This window comes from Loxodonta africana, chromosome 21, assembly GCF_030014295.1.
Source record: "Loxodonta africana isolate mLoxAfr1 chromosome 21, mLoxAfr1.hap2, whole genome shotgun sequence".
Taxonomy (NCBI): Eukaryota; Metazoa; Chordata; class Mammalia; order Proboscidea; family Elephantidae; genus Loxodonta; species Loxodonta africana.
The window spans coordinates 37,146,104-37,151,874 of NC_087362.1; positions in this window are offsets into that span (position 1 = coordinate 37,146,104).

Sequence of the window (5,771 nt, forward strand, 5' to 3'; positions counted from 1 at the left end):
CATTGTGTCTTTTATATTCTCCTGGTGTTAGGGCAAGATAATCAGACTTCTCTTTTTGACAAATACGGAGATTCTGAAACTTAAAAACTGAAAGCATGAGCTGGGGCAAAAAGTTTTGGGGAAATCCCAGCTATATTAACTGTATGAAAATGTTCTAACTTTATTGTTTTTAAAAAAGTCTCTTCAAGGGTTAAATAATTGTAATTAACATTGATTAAGTTACATATTTGGTTAAGACTTTAATATTAACAGTCTTTTCTTCCCCTCTTGGTTGAATGTGCTCACCCTGGGTACCAGGTAATTCCTGGTATTGCTCTTAGTCCAGCTTGTCTCTTCTCTGCCTGGGTGTAGAGCTCTTTGTCCTAGATCATTTCGAGCCAGTCTTCTCATCAGTATTCCTTCTGAGTCCTGCGGTACTTTGGAAATCAGCAACTTCCAGCCCTGGCCACAGCAGGGACCTGGTCTACTTGTCAGATAAGGTGTGATAGAACAGATTGTCAGCGCCTTGTAGTGGGATTTTGTGTATATGTCTAGAATGAGACCTTGTTGGTGTTGACATTTAACAAGTGATCTCCCATCATAGGAGGTGTTCAAGTGGCTGGACATGCACTTAGCAAGGTTGTTACAGAAGATAACAGACATTAGATGGAGGGATGGGGAAAGATGCAGAATTAATTCTAAGGTCCCTTCCAAGACTGAGATTGCATGAATATTTATTCAGGCCCCTCTGAATGTCAGGCAGTGTAGATACAGAAATGAGGCATTTTTTCCTTTAGAAGCTTGTGGTAACTGACAAGTTGACTATTAGTGTGTTAAGTGCCGTGGTTACGTTGGTGTTACAGATAGATAACAGGAGGGAGCATCTATACCCAGCCTTCAGGAAGAAGGGGGCCATTCTAAGAAAGCTACTTAGAAAAGGTAACCTCTGACAAACAGTGAAAATGGATACATTCTGGGGAATCTGAACTAGTTTAGCGTGACTGGAATACGGAAGTAAGTGGTGGAGGAAGATCACAGGTGGCTTTGAATTCTGTCGGAATTTTATCTTCAGTGCTGTGGTGACTAGTTACAGATTTTAATATGGTGTTCAGGAGTTTCGGGAGTGGAGGTTAGTACTATGAGGAAGATAAAACAGTGATATAATAGGGAATGGCAGAGATGAGGCAATGTTACATAGAAAGGGAAGGTTTGGAGAGGAAATGACATTGGAGTTGAAATCTGAGCATCAGTTAAGGAGCCAGCCACGCAGGAGTTAGGGCAAAGAGTGTGGGGACAGAAAGCTACAAAAGTCCAAAAGCCCTGGGAACAAGAGAGTTTAAGAAACGAAGTACAGTGGAATTGGAGCTTAGTGAGCAAGGGAGAGACTGGAATGAGATGAGAGGAAAAAAGTGGACAGGGGCCAGGTCACACAGGTCTCGGATGCCACGGCTGGCCACTTGAATTTTATTTTGAGACTAATGGAAATCATTAAACCTGTTGCTGTTGAATTGATTCTGAGTCATAGCAAGCCTGTAGGACAGTAGAACTGTCGCATAGGGTTTCCCAGAAGGGAGCGGAGTGGTTAAGCAGTTGGCTGCTAACCAGAAGATTGGCAGTTCAAACCCACCAGCCGCTCTGTGGAAGAAAGATGTGGCAGTCTGCTTCTGTAAAGATTTACAGGCTTGGAAACCCCATGGAGCAGTTCTGCTCTGTCCTGTAGAGTCACCATGAGTTGGAATTGAATTGACGGCATTGGCTTTGGTTTTGTGGTTTAATCTTTACAGAGTCAGATTGCCTCATTTTTCTCCTGCAGAGCAGCTGGTGGATTCCAACTGCTGGCCTTTCTGGTAGCATCAGAGCACTTAACTTCTGTGCTGAATGTTTAACCAGGGCTCCTTGGGCAGTCATTCAGAGATTTTAAATAGGGATAGATTATGATCTCACTTGTATTTTATAAAGCTCTCTGCCTGCTGGATGAAGGATGGTATATGGCTAAGCTAATTCAACCCAAATTTAGTTACTTTAGTTACTTAGATTTTTTAAGCCTCTGGATCCACATCTGTAGAATGGAGGATATCTGTACCTATCATATAAGGTTACTGTGAGGATTAATTGAGGTAATGTATGCAAAACCAAAAAAGAGAACCCGAATCAGTTGCCCTTGCGTCGATTCTGATTCATGGCAATCCCATGTGTGTCAGAGTAGAACTGTGCTCCATTGGGTTTTCAATGGCTGTCATCTTTCAAAAATAGATCGCCAGGCCTTTCTTCCGAGGTGTCTCTGGGTGGACTTTTAACCCCTAACCTTTTGGTTAGCAGCTGAGTGTGTTAACCGTTTGCTCTACCCAAGGATCCTAAATGTGTTTAAAACTTGGCAAATTATCTGGCACAAAATACGGGCTTATTCAATATTGTTATTTTTTTATTGTGAAAATATAACACATTTGCCAATTTAGTGTTTTTCACATATACAATTCAGCAACATCAGTTACATTAATCACGTACAACCATCGCTAATACCCATTTCCAAATTTTCTATCACTACAAACAGAAACTCAGTGCTTCCTAAACAATGACTCCCCTCTTCCCCCTCCCTCCTACCCCGATAACCATTAATAAACTTTGGTCTGTATACATTTGTGTATTCTAGATATTTCATATGAGTGAGATCATACAATATTGTCCTTTTGTGACAGGCTTACTTCACTCAGCATAATGTTTTCAAGGCTCATCCATTTTGTAGTATGTATTAGGACTTTATTTCTCTTTATGGCTGAGTGATATTTCATTGTATGTGTATACCACATTTTGTTTATCTGCTTATTGGTTGATGGACATTTAGGTGGTTTGCACCTTTTGGCTATTGTGAATAGTGCTGCAGTGAACACTGGTGTACATGTGTCAGTTTGCGTCACTGTTCTCAAGACTTGAGTGCATACCTCGCAGTGGAATTGCTGGGTCATATGGTAGTTCTATGTTTAAACCACTAAACAGTTTTCCATGCGGCTATACCATTTTCTGTTCCCACCAGCAATGGATAAGGGTTCTAATTCTTTTTTTTTTTTCATCTTAGCCATCCTAGTTCGGGGTAAAGTGGTATCTCATTATGGATTTTTTTTTTTTTCATCTTAGCCATCCTAGTTCGGGGTAGACTGGTATCTCATTGTGGATTTTGTTTGTATCTCCCTAGTGGCAATCTGCTCCTATAAGGATTACAGCCTAGAAAACCCTGTTGGGCATTTCTACTCTGTTTTACAGGGCTGCTGTGAGTCGGAATCGACTGGAAGGCACATAGCAACAAGAATGGCTAATGATGGTGAATATCTTTTCATGTACTTCTTGGCCATTTGTATTCTTTAGTGAAATGTCTGTTCAGATCCTTTGCCCATTTTTTGATTGAGTTGCTTGTCTTTTTGTTAAATTGTAGGAGTTCTTTATATATTCTGTATATTAAACTCTTATGATATGGTTCCCAATTTTTTTTCCCTGTCTGTAGATTGTCTCTTCACTTTGTTTTTAAAGTCCTTTGTTAAACAAAAGTTTGATTTTTATGAAGTCAGTTTATCTATTTTGTCATTTGTTGCTAGCATTTTTTGTGTTATCTAAGAATCCATTGTTAAAAACTAGGTCCCAAAGCAAAACCCCTGTTATTTTCTTCTAGGAGTTTTATGGTTTTAGTTCTTTCTTTTCATTGAATTCTTTCATTCTTGATTCATTTTGAGCTAATTTTGGTGTTTGGTGTGTTGTATGAGTTCAGCTTCATTCTCTCGCATGTGGATATCCAGTTGTCCCAGCCTCATTTATTAAAGAGGCTATTCTTTTCCCCAGTGCGTGGACTTATTGGCACCCTTGTCAAAAATCAATTGACTGTAGATGTATGGGTTTATTTCTGGACTTCTCAGTTCTATTCGTCTGGCCTAACAATACTGGTCAGTATTGTTATTCCTAATAAATGCATCCAAATTGGGATATCAGAAACACTTCCCTGTGCACTTTGGGAGACTGCACCAAAGCACTTGGAGTGGTCCCAGTTGGGCAGGGCACCAGCTGAAGGGCGAGGTGACTCCAGAATGAGAGGCTTGGTATGGGGCAGGAAGAGGGGCCAGACTGCTACTGGCCCCTAGAAACTCATCGCAACACAGCCCTATCTCCTGGCTCCCTGTGTAAACTTGCTTTTGCATAGAATGAACCAGTCCCAGGGGTCTGCTGTTTTCATTTCTTCCTGTTGTCACACCACATTAGGTCACGTCTCCAGTCTTGCCTACCTTCCTCAGTCCACTGTGGAATCTCACAGTTTTCTCCTCTGGGGCAAGTACACTTTCTTTCTGAGGATTTCTAAGTGGTTTTTTTTTTTTTGTAATAGAAGCATAAGAGGCTGGAGGGAGATTGGGGTAGAGGGGAGCAGAGCTCCATGTGTCTTCCTGCTTTTACCCACCTCCCACAATGTCCCTGGCACTGTGCTAGGTACTGGTGATAAACAAGAAGAACGTAGTCCCGTGCCCTCAGGCAGCTTACCATTCAGCAGACAGAAACAGGCAAGTCAAGTGACAGTTACAGTGACAGGGGCGTGGTGGAGGGGGGGAGGCAGGAAAGATCTTGTGAGGAACTAAAATTTAATCTGAAACCTGAAAGATGAGTGAGCCAGGGGAGGGTGGGAGAGCTTTCCAGGCTACAAACCAGCTTATACAAAGGGGTAAAGTTGGAGAGATTGTGGCTGGAGCTCAAGTGTGCATGAGGGACTGGCAGAGTGGTGAGTGATGAGGGTTCATGTCATGAAGGACTGCTTCAGCCCTTGTGAGGGTAATGGGAAGATATTGCACGGTTTGTGCAGGATATAGAGTGAAGTAATAGATTCACTTATTTCGGTGTCGATTTCCAGTGCCTTTGGGTCATAAAGGACTATCTCTAGAAAAGCCTGGGCCAAGGTTTTCCAGAGAAATCTAATTCTGCAGAATGCTGTGAGCCATGGTGCTCTGGTCACAACAAATTTATTAATGCTTTATTACAAGAATGGCACTGGGTTTTTTTTTTTTTATTATTGCAAGATGCTCTACACAATTTTACTTAAGAGGATAGAGAGTTGATCTTTTTCTGACCTTTTCATAAATGGAGTTTAAAATCAGGTTAATCTCCATGGATTTTTTTAGCATGAAGTATAGAGAGTTTCCCTGAGAAAGAGCCTGGGCTCAACCAAATAAGTTAGGTCATTACTCTGTTTGGTGGACATACGAGAGAACAGTCTGAGCTTCGGAAAATACCAAGTCGCAAAGTCCCTACACCTTGAGATTGAAATTGGGGCTCTCTAAGTGGTATTAGATCCAAAGATCCTGATATGCCCAAATCCTGCCTTAACCCACAGTCACGCCCACCTCCCTTCTTGGGGTCACCGGCAGGAGATGTGCATAATGGAGAGTGGCAGAGAAAAAGCACAGGAGGTTTTATTGTTACTGGTCTCCTGTCTCAATGGTCTTAGAGCTGGAGCTGGTAGCCTAGACTGGAGGCCTAAATCTAATCCCACTGGCAGCTGGTCACATGGGAAGATAGGAGACTGAAACAGGAGTTCATAAGAATACTTTAAAAAGTATGCCTCATTGTCACCATTGAAAGTTGCTAGAGTAGCAACTCATTACTCTTAAAACCTATAAAAAAGAAAAGAAAAATATCAATCCTGACTCTCCTTGTAAACTCTGTTCAAAGTAACCAAATGGGTGATGAGGGAATGTTCTTTTTTATATCTTCACTAAGACATAATTCACATATCATAAAATTCACCCACTTAATGATTTTTAGTA